The sequence below is a fragment of the Emys orbicularis genome, chromosome 2, assembly GCF_028017835.1.
Source record: "Emys orbicularis isolate rEmyOrb1 chromosome 2, rEmyOrb1.hap1, whole genome shotgun sequence".
Lineage (NCBI taxonomy): Eukaryota > Metazoa > Chordata > Testudines > Emydidae > Emys > Emys orbicularis.
In genome coordinates, this window is record NC_088684.1 from 102,935,900 (window position 1) to 102,952,965 (window position 17,066).

Below are 17,066 nucleotides of genomic sequence, written 5' to 3' on the forward strand. Positions count from 1 at the left end.
CCAGTGGAAGGGGGTTCAGTTTTCTCTCATCAGTGAGCAGATTTCTGAGGGGCTTAGTTCGAGGAGTTAGTCCTGGAAGAAAGATTGCTCCAACATGGGATTTAAATCTAGTGCTTTCTTCTCTAATGGAACTCCCTTTTGAATCTCTAGCAAGCTTCCCAATTCATTAATTTTGGCAATGAAAGTGGCATTTTTGGTGGCTATTACCTCAGCAAGTAGAATAAGTGAACTACAAGCATTAATTATAAACCCTCCTTACAAGGCTTTTCATATAGAGAGGGTGACTGAGACATCATCTGTCCTTCATTACAAAAGTATTATTGCACTTTCATATCAGTTTATTATTTTTCCAGTCTTCCACGACCTCATTCATCTCAGTTGAAGTTAAATTACATGTGTATCTTGAATGTCAAATGATCATTGTTATACTATCTGGATAAAACAAAATCTTTTTGTAAGACTTCGACTTTTTATTGCTTATAGAAATAAATCTAAAGGGATGGCTATTTCATCTCAAAAGCTTTCAAAATGGGCATCTGATTGTATTAGGACTGTATATGATATTAATAAGTCCTTTAAACATTCTAATTCATTCACAAGCAACATTGGTTGCATATCTAAGTTGAGAGCCAATACTGGAGATTTGCAGAGCAGCTACCAGAACTTGAGCTCATAAATTTACAAAGCATTATTTGTTAATGAATGCTTCTCGATTGGTTGCCCATTTTGGAAGGGAGGTTTTGCAGTCTATTCTCAATTAACTCTTCGCACCATCTCAGTTTAGGGTGACTGCTAGCTAATCACCATGACTGGGATGCACTTGTGCAGTACTTAAAGAAGAAAAAGTGGTTACTTACCTCATAGTAACTGTGGTTCTTTGAGAAGTCTGGACATGTTGCTCCCATGGCCCACTTTCCTTCTTGCAATTCGGAGTCTTACACAATGGATTCTGGGTGGTGAAGGAACTGAGTGGCAGTTGCAGTCACTGCTTTTTGTGCCCTTAGGAGGCGGATCATGAAGACTTGAGAACAAGCATGACCTCTACTGGACACTACTACTGAAAATGTTCCAAGCTATTGCACTGGGGCCACCACACACCATGACTGGGATCCACGTGTGCAGATATCTCAAAGAACCACAGCTACCACAAGGTAAGTAACCACTCTATATTTTATATTCAGTCCTTATGAACAAGAGACAGCAGGTAGGAATTTAAATGGCAAAGCTTCACTTATTCATATTCCCAAGGAATAAAAATGAGTGCTCAAGCATGTTTCATGTCCCAAAATGAATCCAGCAGCGCCACTGTTTTAAATCATTCCTAGCTCCCTTCCCCCATCTTGAGCTAAATTATATTTTAACCATTTTGCTATGATTTTATCCTGCAGTTATCTAGTTAAAAAAAAAAAATCTCGAAGCCTTCATTAATTAGACTTAACTAGACATTCTGCAGTGGTATATGTGATGTCACTGGCTAGAGGCCTGTGAGATCCTGGTTCTTTGCAGAGTAAATAAAGTGGAATTAGAAAGTGAGCTGTGGAAATTGTCATGAATAAGATTTCTTATTTTCTCATTTTCTATATGTTAATAATGACTTAAAAATTAGGTGTAAATCACCACCTAGGTCTATAATCAGTTACTGGTATACAGCGTATGGCAGTAATCTGGTTTATTGAAAAGGATATCATGCAAAGTATACAGCGAATTAAGTATTATGGACATCGATTCTGCTGTTTGTAGTGCCAAAAATTTCATTACAACGGTTAGTTTTTTGATATGGTCCTTTTTAAGAGGGATGAGCTAGTCATGGGACCTAAAACCAGGAACTGGGCTGTTGTTCCTGCTGACCATCCTGTGACAGAGTTCAACAACTTGTTTTTATCAGTTCTCCAGATGCAGTGCTTGCTTCATGTATTAACCTCTGTAAACATATTATTCTAAATTTGAAGCAACAGGTAATTAATTACCTTATTTCCTCTTAATTTAGGATGCATTTGTAAACTACTGTATTTACTCCCTTTTTCAGCTGCACTTTGTGCTTTTTATTACTCTGCAGGCTCTAAGACTCAAAATCAATGAAAAAGAAAGTAAAATTGGAAAACCATTTCTTAGAACCACAAAAAACAAAGAAAACCTACAACCAACCTATGAAAATCAGTTCACTGAAAGGCTATAGTGCATTGTCTGAGGGTGCTTAAAAAAAGAAATAACGCTGCTGAGTTATTTACTTAATTCTTGCTGTTATACAATTTTGTTAAAGTAAGACTTTAAATTAGTTCATCCAGTCAATGAGTTTTATATCAATACATGCTGAAGATTGCCATACCCTGGTTTACTTTTGAAGTAGGTGCTAGGCACTAATTGAAATGATGGGCACCAATATGAAAACCTAATAAATATGAAGGGCACGCCGCACATCAACTATATTTTAAAAAGAGGCCATATTTACCCTTTGTTGCTTCCTTGTGATACCGGAAGGTTCCACTCCATACAGTGTGATATTAGTCTTTATCACTAGATGGAGCTGTGACACACAGATTGCCAGTTAAAGTTTGCAGCACCTTATCAGACAATTTCACAGGATTTTCCGTGCCTCACACTTATTATAAATGTTAAACTTCTACATCAGTTTTAATATTGTACACCACTTGCAGTTCCTCAGGTAATCATTAATAAGGCAAGATTAGTTTCCATATGTTACATTCAATGAACATATTCACAAAGTCTAGTCTTGAATTGAGACCCTTTGAATTAATGAATTGGTTTGTGAACTCAGAGGGATTTGGCCATTTGCTTGCAGGTACATTTTAAAATCGTTTGCTTACTTAAGAGAAGTGTGTGAGTTTTATGCTCATTGAATACTTTACATTGTAGTCAACAACAAAGAGCCAGCCTTCTGTCCAAACGGTGCATTCAGAAACTGAGACCTGGTTTACATCTAAAAACTTAGGCCAACCTAGCTACACTACTCAGGGGTGTGAAAAATTAACACCCCTGAGAGACGTAGTTAATCCGAACTAAGACCTGGTATAGACACTGCTAGGTCGACGGAAGAATTCTTCTGTCTACCTAGCTACGCTTCTCGAGGGGGTGGATTACTACAGCAATGGAAAAACCCCTTCCATCACTGTAGCAGCGCCACCATGGTGCTTGTAGAGTAGGCATACCCAAAGACTCCATTCCCCAATATTCGCAGGAAGCTTGGTGTCGGGGCCTCAATCAGCTGATCCTAGTGAATGAACCCTGCTCTGTATTTCAGAGAGAGGTAAAAAGCAAAGGTCCCTCTGTTTGACTAGTTTCATGCCACAGTGTGTGCATTTGCCTGTTTTTGTGAGAACTTCCTAGACCTAGATTTCAATATATCAGTTTGTGAATTCATTGTGAAATTGGTAGATATAGTATCACTAATTTAAGAAAGAAGCTTCTAAGAATTTCTTCGGGAAACTTCGTTAATTAGCCAAGAACAAATTTTCATTTCACTTACTGCAGATACTGTGTATAATATATAGGCCAAATTTTTTCAAATCTGGTTACCTTCTGGGTCAGGAGTGGCCTGATTTTTAAAGGTTCTGAATACCTGCATTTCGAACCAACTTAAATGAGAGTTGTGGGTACGCAGCACTTCTGAAATCAGATCTTGTCTTTGGGTGCCTAAATATGGGTCTAGCTTTTGGCACCCAAATTCAGAAATTTTGTGTCTAGTTGATGTCTCTGTGCCATCATCTGAAAAGACAGTCAGAGAGAACACTCCTTTGGTAGTTTGTTGCTGGTGATTTTGGGAATTCCAAGACCAGTCATTTTATTCGTTAAGATGGGCCAAAGCCACAATGTTTTGACTCGCTACATTACAACTACCCCATAGTTCAGATTTTGATGTCCCTTACTGCATGTGAAATTGCCAGTAGAAAATATGTTTGGTTTGGTGTTTTGTTTTTGAACCTTTGCCTCCCATACTTTGACGATTAGTTAAAATGTCTTTTTCCCCCTTGGATTTATTAGCAATGAGTTTGATATTTAATTCAGCAGCCACCAATGATATTGGTTTGTCCATAGCCATAACTGTATTCATCATCTTGAGTGGAACTACTCTCATGAATAAAATTACCGGTGCAAATTTGAGCAGTAAAATGTCCTTTTTGTGTCAGACAGCAAAGTTGCATTCTGCCACTGTTTCATTTAAATTTCATTAATATTGGGCTCTAAGTCAGACAGACATAAAGAAATAACCTTGAGTTTGTTGCAGAGGGAAATTGACAGACAAGCACTTTAATTATTAACAGCATTTTTACCATTATATGTATTCCCTGTGCTAAAAATTTACCTCCATCCTGTAACTTACGTATTGACACTGCCCACATTAACATGCTCCAGGGACTGTGTTAAAGAAACAGCAAAGCCCACTTTTCAACACAGTATTGTGAGTCAAGGTTTCATCCTCATTCAATCACATTGGGTTTTGGGCAAAGTGAGGAAGTTTCTAATTTAGTATTTATACCTCTGCCATGACAGACAGTAGCATTTTCAGGTAAAATGGGTGCTTAATTTAATATTTGCATAAAACAGCTCTCCATTTATGCTGGTTTATAAACCATAATCTGTTAGTGTACATATCACATCCGTTTCACTCTCTTATTCAACACTTCACCGAGAAACCAATACTATGCTTACTAGCACTTGTCATCCTTTTGTGGTTGTTTGATCATAATCGGTAGCAGGCATATAAATGGTGGTACTAAAACATATCCCACAAAATACTTGTCTGACTTCCCTTTGTACAAACATGATGATAAATCCTGCAATGCCTACTCATGCAATTCAACAAAGTATATTTTCAAACACACAACTTTTAATGGGAGTTAACTGCCATTTGTGCCTTTGAAAATCTTACCGTAACAGGATTGCTCCTATAAATACATAATAAATAAATAATGACAAGTAAATGTAGTATCAAACCCCTAATTATCAGTAAATATTTAAAATGTATTAGTGGCAATAATATTCTGAAGATCAGGCTTAAATTAATTTTAAAACAATTTTTAACCTGTGTTATAAATAACATATCTGGAATTTAGATGAGGAAAACTGAAGTCATTTTTATAATCTAATTTACTTGTCACAATTTATGCTATTGTTTACTTTTTGAGTTTCTTCATGCGGAGGATGAAAATGAACTAGTTATTTTCATTGAGCTGGGTGCAAACAAACAATATGTGTTTTAATACTGATAAATGTATACATCTATGAATGGAGAATGCAGGCCATACTTACAGGATGGGGGAACTGTATCCTGGGAAGCAGTAATAATGAAAATAACATTGGGAGTTGTGGTGTATAATCAGCTGACCGTACGCGCCCTGTGCAATACTGTGGCCAAAAGGGCTAATTCAGTCCTTGGATGCATAAACAGGGCAATCTTGAGTAGAAGTAGAGAGGTTAGGTTACCTCTGTATTTGGCACTGGTGTGACGACTGCTGGAGTAGTGTCCACTGTTGATGTCCACAATTCAAGAAGGATGTTGATAAATTGGAAAGGGTTCAGAGAAGAGCCACGAGAATGATTAAAGGATTAGAGAATATGCCTTACAGTGATAGACTCAAGGAGTTCAATCTATTTAGCGTAACAAAGAGAAGGTTAAGTGATGATTGATTACAGTGTGTAGGTTCCAAATGGAGTACAAATATTTGATAATGGGCTCCTTGATCTAGCAGAGAAATTTATAATACAATCCAATGGCTCGAAGTTGAAGCTGGACAGATTCAGACTGGAAATGGGGTGTACATTTTAACAATGAGGGTAATTACGGTAACCACTGGAACAATGTACCAAGAGTTGTAGTGGATTCTCTATCATTGACAATTTTTAAATGAAGACTGGATGTTTTTCTAAAAGCTCTGCTCTAGGAATTATTTGGGGGAAGTTCTATGGCCTGTGTTTTAGAGGAGGTCAGACTAGATAATTACAATGGTCCCTTGAGGCCTTGGAATCTGTGAACTGTAGATTATAGTCAGTTTCCTGGAAATTTCACATTATCGCTCTCATGCATTAGCACAGTATCATTAGCATGAGCTTTGAACACTGAAGGAAAATGTTACTTTGGAATTAAAAAGAAGAAAAACACTCCTGGAAATCTTTCAATTGGCTGTACGTTTTGAAATAACTTTCTTTTACTTCAGGGCAAATTTGCATGACAGGGTCCTTTTCAGAGGAAACTGCTTTAAAATCATTTTACTGGTGTTATGTTTTCATTTAAAAAATAATCTGCATGAAAGGGACTCAATTTGTGATGAAGATACATGCCCATGAGGGACTGAATTGATACTTCCAGTTCTTTTTATATGGGCTACCAAACAGACAGCAACAATTATTGGCTGTTATTTAAGTTGGTCTTAATCTTCTATGAAAGACTGAGCACCCTCTGTTCCCACTGCTGTTGAGGGAGCTGAGAACCTTGCAGTATAATCTCCCTAGGGTGGGTCTGACCTAACAATTTAGAAGTGAAATGCTCTGTTACTAACCCCCCTGAGCCATCTAGCTCCCCAATTCCCTGCAACTGGCAGTTTAATGAGTAACTCATTGGTTTTGTTTTGCCAAATAGATTTAAGAATGCTCTCTCAATAACATCTCTGCTGTCACCAGTTTAAATAAAGAACATGAAATAGGCTTCAATCCTGAGCAAGAGATTTTATTTTAATATAGAAACTTGTCAGCTACAACTTCCCAGGACTCATTTTCAACTAATCTTATAAGTGAAAATGGGTGAGGGGCTAGAGACTCTCATAATGAAAGCCTGTTTAATAGAGTTGTGTATATTCTGCAAGAAGCTGATAGTATTATTATTATTTATATTAAAGTAGCATCTAGAGACCCCAACTGAAATTGGAGTCCCATTGTGCTAGGCACTGTATAAACACGGTGTACGACAGTTCCTGAATAGCCAAAAAGCCATTAAATGGGCAATAGCACAATAAGTCAAGGGACACATGCCAACTTGAGTTTGTGGCTAAAAGTAGAGTACCTAAATCCAAGGTAGGGCACTTTTAAATAAGTGGCTTGATTTTCAGAAGACTAACAATTTGTCTTGATATTTGACCTAAACTGTTAGAGGTTGAACTGCACAGCAAACACTGAGTTAAACGGAGATTTCTGTGCAGCATAAACCTGTTAATAAGTCTGTGGGTGGTATTCAGCATAAGTCATTTAAACTTACCTATTAAAATATTTACCTTTTAAAATAATTCAGAGGGTGCTTCCTGAATGGCTGAAAATATCCCCAAATCCAATATCAATAGTGCTACAGGTCTCAGTACAATTGATGAAATCCATGGCATTCATGAAGTTATAGAATTATGCATTCTGGGATATCATCAGTGGACTCAGTCGGGCTAGTGAGACCCTTTGCTGCAGAGATCTCTGCTAAACTTATTTGTGCTTTGGAGTGCAGTTTTAATGCTTTTGTTGTTGTTGTTGTTGGTAGGCCTTTGATGGGTTCATTTTTGGGGGGAAAATTGCATAAAAGTCAGGGTGAGTTACACTGTATCTTTCCTTCCTCCTGGTTTCCAAATCAGAGAGACTTGCACAAGTGAATCAGGCAGGGGGGGAAAGTACCAGAATGTTATCTAAAGAAAATGTGAGAATGGATTATTATACCTAATAAAGTGAATCAAATGAAAGCTACCTCTCACAGTATACAGAACTCAACAGATTTGCTGTAATGAAAGGGACCAGTGGGGTTATCACACCTTGTGTGATGGGAAACACTACAGAAGCCTGTTATAATCAAGTGATGATTAATGTCCATCTTTGATGTTAGAACATTCTTAACGAATACTTTAAAAGATTCCCCCAAAGTTACTGGCAGTTTAGTCTATTTTATTGTATCATTAATGTTTCTTTGGAAGATTAGGAATTTTTTTTTGCAGCAAATGTCCATGATTAAGAAAATCACTCAGATGGTTTACCCAGTATTAAGAACACTTAAGTAGCTATGCTGGAGGTAGTAATATCCTTACAGACTGCAAGTTGTTGGTCTTTTTCTGTTTTCATTAAGCAGTGCAATGAATCCAAATCATCTTTCTGGTGCTTAAGGTGAGTGTTTTGTGCAATTTGGGAAAATTAAAAACCCCTCAGGTCTTTCTGAGCCATACAGGAATATATATTGTTGAGATTCCATCTTACATTGAAAGAATATAATATATTGGGATTGAGTCTGAGTGTTGAATTCAAGTGGTTTTACTCTTGTATATAATTGATTCTATGTGTACTATATAATCTCTTTCTTTTGTTGGTTTATGACCTTTTTCGTATTGAAAGGTAGAAATTTGCTAAAGAATGTCAGACTTTGTTTCCATCATGGTATGTGTAAGAAACACAAAAACAGCTGATCTAAAGTTCATCAAACAGAAAGAGTAAAGGTTATGGCCTTCACTCAGAATGAAAGCAACAATGGAATTGCTTATTGGCAACAAGTATCTAATATGTCATATTACCCAAGAGTGTAGTAAAAGTTACGAACAAGTTGCCTGGATCTCTACCATTAGTATCAGACCTGCTTATGAAATGTGCAGTAGCTAATGGTTAAACCCAACAAGACGTTTATATTGATAGTGATTAATGGAATAAAATCAGCTCTGTGGGGTTTAAGTGGTGGACAGGATTTATGCTGGTCTTCTGCACAGGGGTGAATTTCACCCTAACTTATAATACAGCAGTATAGAGCATTGCTAGAGATAAGTCTGAACTGAACTCTCAGATCTGAATGCTTCTGAATTTTGGGGAAGTTTGGTTCAAACATTGTATTAAACCTGAGCGAACTGAATTAAACCCTGGATCCAAATTCTCCTCCGGAGAGTTCAGATTCAGAATTGAACTTCGTGCATTAGGCCCACCTCAAAACATAATGCCAAATCCTTGATTCCTGAATAGAGATTGAGAGAGAGGAATTGTGCATGTGAATAGGGTGAAACTTGGTGCCAAAACCTGAGCTCCTTAGTCATTCCTTCACTTAGTGCTTACCTTGATAAACTCGTGTTTACCAGGTGGGTAGATGTAGACTAGAAATACTCATTTTGAACATGTGAATTCAGGTGTCGGCATGCTCAGTGTGCGCACACTACACTTCGATAAGAACACCTATTTCCTTCATGGAAAATATGGCCCAGTCTTTCTTAGCAGCACCAAAAATTTGCTGCCACCCCAAGGCTTGGGCGCAGGTGACAATGGGCTCAGCATTGGGGGGAGGGATAGCTCAGTGGTTTGAGCATTGGCCTGCTAAACCCAGAGTTGTGAGTTCAATCCTTGAGGGGGCCACTTAGGGATCTGGGGCAAAATCAGTACTTGGTCCTGCTAGTGAAGGCAGGGGGCTGGACTCGATGACCTTTCAAGGTCCCTTCCAGCTCTAGGAGATAGGATATCTCCATTAATTATTATTATTCGTGTTGGCTGCAAATAGTAGAAGTTGGTACTGCATTTCAGGAGCCTCACCCCTGACTGTTGTTTAGCTCCCCTAATGAGCAAACAGTGGGATGGCATGGATTTTAGATGAGGCTGAACACTTTTTTTCATATGGCTCACATGCCTATTGCTTTACATATCAGCACTGCAGAACTATGGGTACATTTAGGCAAGAGGTGGTGCTCTCATTTTAACTTGAGTGCCAATTAACTTGTTAGCTAACACCTTTGCAAATGCTATTCTAGACACTCCACAAATGTTTGTGGTTTGCCTTTGACAAAAATCGAGTGAAGACACTGCAAGCATAGTATTTCAGTGTGTCAGCAGGATGCTTCTCTTTTCTCCACCTGCTGGTCTGAAACTGACAAAATAAAAGTTAACAATTATACCATTTATTTCATCTTCCACTTTTTTACAAAAATTAACTCACTGAACCCCACAACTCACCAGTGAGGTGGGTAAGCATAGTATTATCCTGGTTTGAGGAAACTGAGGCAGATAGGTCAAGTGCCTTCCACAAGATGGCACAGCGGGTCATTTGCTAGAGAAATAAGACTACTTTAGGAGTCCTAGACCAGTAATGAATATTTATCTTCCTGGGAAAGATGATATAGAGCCAAAAAGATAGGAGGAGAGAATAAATGATAGAGAGAGATGATGACAGAGTAAACAGTAATACAATTGACTGCAGAAACAGACAGGTAATAGTGATGATCCTGAGTCACATTTTCACTTAACTGTGTTGTGGTGTCCCATGTAATCCTCAATGCACTGTGGAATAAGTTATAAGTGGGTTGTAAATATTTGCTTTGTGAACCATTTGAACATTGTTGCTTGGACAATGTTACTTTGTGATGGAACTTGAATAATTCATTCAGCCAGAAAACATTTGAGAGTTGAACCTGGCACCTAGAAAATGCTAGCATAGCTTTTCTCCCTTCTGTATGCGTTCCCCCCCCTCCCCGTTTCAGCTACCTAGTTTTACCCAAGCTTGTTTTCTACTATCCATGTGGTTTTAGGGGCATGAAAAATATTGGTGAGAACTTGCTTATGCTTTTAGCTGCCCAAAGGTATTTTGACAACTGTAAATGAAAGAGGGTAACTAGAGAGAAGGGGTTTGTTAAACAGTTAGAGCTCAAGCATTCTGTCTTTCTCTACACAATGTAACAGTGTATTTCACAGTCATTGTTAAATTGCTTCGACAGAGAAAACTTGCAACTGTATGGAGGTCCTGGTAAAAGAGTTAAAGGAAAAAAGATTATTGGATGGAAAGTTGAACTTAATTACTCAAATATGAAATGAGTAGCAACATTTCTGGCTAGAGAGTGGGTATTATCAGGGGCTGGTTAAGTCCTGGAATTTCATAGTTTTATAAAACAGTGCATGTAGAAAACTTGGATGAAAATTTCAAATGAAAGCCAGAAAACTTTGCTAATTATACCTACAATCATGGTACTAAAGGGCAGGAAACCTGGACTGGATTCTTGACTATTGCAGGCTTGTGGAGTGACCTTGGCCAAGTCATTTAACCTCTGAGTTTTCTCCATAGGTTAATAATATCTACCTCACAAGAGTGCTGCAGGGTAAGGTCATTTTCTGTAAAGCACTTTGAGAGCGTGGGATGGAAGGTGCTGTGGCATTTGAGAGAAGAATCATTGATTATAAAAATTGGGGACATAGCAAATAATGAACTAGTATAGTCAGATACCGGGTCAGCTGGGCCAGTGAGTAGAAAATACAATTTAAGGCAGTCTAATCTAGTCTAAACTACAACAGTAGGGCAAATTTATGGCTGCATTAAGGAGCAAAGAATGTATTGGATGATGCCCTCTAGTGCATAGTGGGTGAAATTCACTCCTATGTAGAGAAGGCTTTCGTTATCACGTAAATCTCACCATTTGCTCTTGAGTGGGATTAGTTTGTGCCCAAGCCCTCTGCACAGGGTGATATTCACCCTTTGTGTGTGTATAGTTTGTTCACCTTGTAGGAAGGTTACTGTTGCTCCAGGGAGGGTTCTGTGTATTTATTTAAATATAAATGCCTCAAACCCTGGGTATATCATAGCAAAAAAAAATCAATATATCATCATGCTCTGCTGGGTGACAGGGTCCTGGTCAAACAGGTAAGTCTTGCTTTGCTTCCTGAAGTTGGACAGGCCCAGCATCTGGCAAAACATCAGAATGAGTTCCAGAGGCCCTCTACCCAATACCCTGTCACAGATGCTGAAGCTGTCATCACTGCTCTGACAACAAGAGTGACCAAGTAAAAGCCTTTGTTCCAATCAGATACTAACAGAGGTCAGTTTATTCTTTTTTAGAACAGATTCATCTGAGAGGATGTCGTCTTCTGGAGGGATATGATGAGGAAGATGATGATAAAGGTCCTTTTACTGGCAGAGGGCTCAAGACAAAGGGAGCTGGATCTTAAAAATTTTTGAAGCGTATAATGGTTGTTCGGGCAGAACTGTGTCAAAGAATAGCTTATGGAATACATTGTTGAGCTTCAGCGAAAGAGGAAACAATTCACAGAGCAGGAAGCATAGGTTCAGATTAAATGTAAAATGCGTGTATAGCCAAATGGATTCTTGTAGTCTGTCACTTCATGTTTTCAAAATTATCCCTTCAAACAATTCTTGATTTTCACCCCCTCCTCCTCTAGTCTGGTTTCCAAATAGTACTTGCTCTGGGTAATAATCTTGGCAGTTTCTAATAATACAAGTCAAACGGTTCATATGCACAAACAAAATGCAGTTGTCATGCTCCCACCCGCTCTCCTTAGTTGTTGGCTTGTGCTGCATTTTTGTACAATGCCACATATCTTTTCCCTTGCCTGGTAATTTGCAGTAGTTGCCATCAATATGTATTTGTTTTGTGTAATTTAATACATGATAATGAGAATTGCTTCTGACTTACAATATAAAAATACAGACCAGACAACTACAGAGCAAATCTGAAATGGTGCTGGCACCGAAATTACAAATGAGATGAAACCCTAACCAGAAGTGGCAGCCCAGACATCATGCATTTATTCAGTATAGATCGGAGGTTCTCAAACTGGGGGTCGGGAACTGTCAGCCTCCACCCCAAACCCCGCTTTGCCTCCAGCATTTATAATGGTGTTAAATATATAAAAGTGGGAGGGGGAGGGTCGCACTCAGAAGCTTGCTGTGTGAAAGCGGTCACCAGTACAAAAGTCTGAGAACCCCTGCTGTAGATCATTCTTTGTGTTCCTTTGCTGAGTATATATTCACTGTATTTTAATATTTTCCAAGGAGAGAGAACTCTGTAATAATGGAATGTTCCATCAAGAGTGCCTCCAGCTCCCTCACCAACCACTCCAGTGTGCTGAGATGGCAATCTTTACCGAATAAGGACCCAATCCTGCTCTGACTGAGGTAAATTAGGAATATGACTTCTTGAACATCAATAGTCCCATGATATTCACCAAAAACATACACATTCCTAATTCACACTGATTTTTTCCTTGAGCTCAGTTAAATCTAACATTCAGCCTCTCTCATTAATGAGTTTTGACTGTTAAGCTGCTTAAGTTGGTGGATCTCTCTTTTTCTCTCCCCTGATGTTGGCGACCATTTCACATGTATCACAGTGTATAATGAGTAAAAATAAAAAAAGGACTAGCTGCATGGTTAATACAATAAGACAGTTAAAAACAAACTAAGGAATTAGTACACCAGATCTCTGTGATTTTAATAAATGAATATAAATGTTGAAGCACATATAAAGCAAAAGATGAAAACAAAATCATGTTATATTACAGCCCCCATAAAGCTAGTAGCATTGCATACATCAAATACTTTTTTACAAGCCCATCATTTATACATTAGGTCAGCGTACAAAAACAGTGGATAACACAAGAGGATTTCCCCCCCAAGACAACTAGGAATTAAAAGAACGGTCACAGTAAATAATTACAATCTGAGCATTTCCTATACTTTGGAAGTCTGTTGCTCATTATGATAACACAACTTTAAATTAGAACAAGCATAGACTGAGCTGATATTTTTCCAGACCCTCAGTGCACTGGTTGTATTGTGTTAGACTCTTGAACAAAAGTGACAGTGGGTTGGGTTTACACGTTGAGATATGGAATAAAAGGATTTGTTTTTGTTAAAAGAACCCAATTAAATAGCTGTGATTCTAGCAAATCTATGTACATTTATTATTTGAGGATTTCTGCTGGGCATTCCTTGGTGAACAAACTTTGTTTGCAGTATTAAAACCACCATTTTGCCCAATTTATCAATGAGCTCAATGTAATAAATACTCTATATACTGCTTCACACATTGGGAAAGGAAATCCTATGTCCTGATGCTGTATTCTTTACACCCCTGTAACTTCCTTTGGCTATGTAAGAAATGTAGGCCCTATGCAGATAGCACATGAGAAAGTGTGAATGTAAAAATGTGTACTTACTGAGCAGTAATGCAAACAGGAGATACAAATGGCTTTACTAATACAGACTTTGGCATTTCAATCAAGTCTGGCCCTTGAGTTATTATTTAAGGTGTTTTTCATAGGTTCCACCATACCATACAAACCTAGTTCAAGTTTACTAGGCTAGCAGATAATGTTAAAGTTTGGGGTGTAAAAGTTACTGGATAACAATCCAAGATGTGGTAGAAAACAAAATAATTTCACCATTAAATCAAGAAATAAAAATTCTGATAATGTAATTTACAAATTTAGTCTTTTGAAAAAACACTATTTGTAAGCACAACTTTTAAATGGGGATTGGACAGATCTGATCATCCTGACAGTTTCAATTTTAAAATGGATTAAAAAAATTTGGAATTTGCCCTGTTAAATTCTATAGAGATGAAAAAGGAAACACTACTAATAGCTACCACTAACACCTCAAAGAAACTTTGTCTTGCATTGGGAAAAATCTTGAGTATCTTTGTAGGGCCTTGATTCTGTCATACTTACTCCACTAGTAGTGATAATGATTCTGCCACAAGCACAGCAGACTCGGGCCCTATATGATTACATAACACTGGCTTCATTAGGATTATTTTTACTTAAAAAAAATACAAAACTCATGTTGTGTGTGTGATTGATATGGTTCAGTTATCAAAAATCTTGGTAGAAGGAAGAAAAAAATGGCAAACAGCTGTTGCCACTGAAAGGAGACAATCTCTCCTTACATTCTAGAGGGTCTATTTTTATTTTACTCCCCCAGAACTCCCACCTTCCATAACACAGATCCAAAATTCCAGAGTAAGGGAGAACTCGTTCCCTGGAGGCCACAAAACAGATATTATTTTGTTCCCATCCCACCTCTCTTTAAACAATAGAGAACATTATTAACTAATGTACTTTTCACCCATGGGTCTAAGAATATGCCTCCATGAGGAATTTATAATGTGTTATGCCAGAATGTCAGCCCTCAGTCTGCACAAATAACAACTGTTTTCTCTACATTCCAGTATTTACTGGTGTGGGCAGTTCAGATATATGCTCCTAGTGGTGCATGGGATGGCAGTAGTTGGGGAGAGACCACAAGAAAGGCAGCAGCAGAATAGCTCTTAAACACACAAAGCTGCACACTTGTTACAAAACTAATTCAAGCAATATAAACACAGCCCCCAAAATACATTGTATTTCCTCCTGTAATTCACTCTGCAATATCTTATGCAGCAAATCTGGAAAACGGCCTGAGTTCTTTTGGGCTTTTTTTTAAATGCTTTCAGGGTGCACTCATTCTTTTTCTACCATTCTATATAATTCAGCAGTTAATTTCTTTTGGTTTTAAGTACAAATGAGAGTATCAGACATCTAGATTTCCTCTTATTTATACACAAATATATGGAGCACAAACCTTTCCTGACACCCAAACTATTTAAGATGACTGTATGACGCTGATTTTAGGCTTCATGAAACACTAATTGAAACAAAAGGCCGGGGAACTGGAGTGGATTCCTAAAATATGTTTTTATTCATCAGCATTATTGTTTCTGGGAACAACAACAACAATGCTTTGGCACTAGAAGTCAGTGTTGCTAGTTCAAAAATTATCACTGACTTAGGAACTGGTATCTTGGCCAATGTGCTTACAGCTTAACTCTGTAAGGCAGCACTTTAAAACATTAAAAGCACTTGTTTAAAAAAGCAGTTTTATTCATGGCTTAAAAATTGTTTGGACTCATGCAGGAAGCTTTGTTTTGCTCTGCAGGCACTGTTTGCTGTTGAGATTTTCCACTCCAGTCATTCCTGCCCTTAATCTGACAGAGCACTGAAGATCAACCAAGATACAAGAGAGAAGGTACTTCATTGTCTTGTACATGACTACATACCCCTCAAGTTAAATAGATTCACAATGATTGGTAAATACAGGAATCTACAATTTGCACCCAACTTAGATCACTACCACCACCACTGAAAATTGATTTCATTTTTATCGCTACACAAAAAATACCTGCTTTATTTTTTCTGCATGCAGATTCTAATACTATTTTACATTGATCCCCGATATATAAAGAGAATTAATATACTGGTTTGTAGAGAACTCAATGCTGTAATTACACATTAACAGCAAGAGTTGAAGCTAGCCAACCCCATTCAAGAATCCATTTCAAATCACCATCAATATCAGGAGTGACTCATGCCTGTTGCAATGATGGAAAAGCCAAGGGATTCTAAGAAAAGAATTCCCCCTTCATCAAGACAATGACTGCTCACTGCACAAACAACACTGTAATGTTTTGCCCTTAAATAGAGCTTTTTCATAGATGGGCAAACATTATAATCCCTCATTTACAGATGGAGGAACAGAGATGTTAAATGACTCACCTAATATCACCCAGAAAGTCAATGGTAGGTCCAGGAATAGAATCTGACTCCCAGTCCAGTGTCTGACACACTAGGCCATATTGCTAATGGAAATTAATGCAAGCTCTTACTGTACATGTAACATATAGCTTATAAGTATGTTTGATATCAAATCACAATTTTTTTGAGTATGTTTTATTATGGTCTGAACTTCTCAAGTGTTCTGCACAACAAAATGGGATTACAGTTGTTTAGTTTATTAGATAATTTAACATGTCTGCTAGTAATAACCTGCTGTTGGGAGCATCACAAATTTTCATTGGGGGCAGTTTCTTATAATCCTCTTCCCTTAAAGTGAGTATTTTGTACTACATGGCACATAGGGATGAACTTCACTTCTTCAGCTACCCCCCAGTCTGATATTTTCTTAAAGCAAAGTACCCACTCTAGATTACTGTAGCAAAAAACAGATCAAACACAAATCAAGACATACTGATCTGTTACATTCATACAGCAACAGACTATGCAAACTAAGTTTAAGCTCAGAAACAACAGGTCAAGGAACCAAAGCTTTACGGAAATATCAGCACCCTTATAAAACTATATACTAATCCTGGAATGGGCAGGAGTATACACTACTTTCTACATCTCTCAGCACCTCTGTTTCCTGCAGGCGTGGGATGTTTTCTTATGCTAAATTTCATAATTGTTAACACTCAGAAGTTCTGGTATTCAGTCCACAGATGTTTGAAGGTACAATTGTGATTTATTCCTCCCTCCCTTGCAATCAGGATCAAATAGCTTGACCATAGCAAGTTCACGTT

The 17,066-nt window shown here is 37.8% G+C and overlaps 1 protein-coding gene across 1 annotated transcript in view; it reads right to left on the reverse strand.

Moving 5' to 3' along the window:
• The window catches only part of MBP (myelin basic protein), a 189,264-nt gene that overhangs the window by 14,678 nt on the left and 157,520 nt on the right, over window positions 1-17,066 (reverse strand). The window lies entirely within an intron of this gene.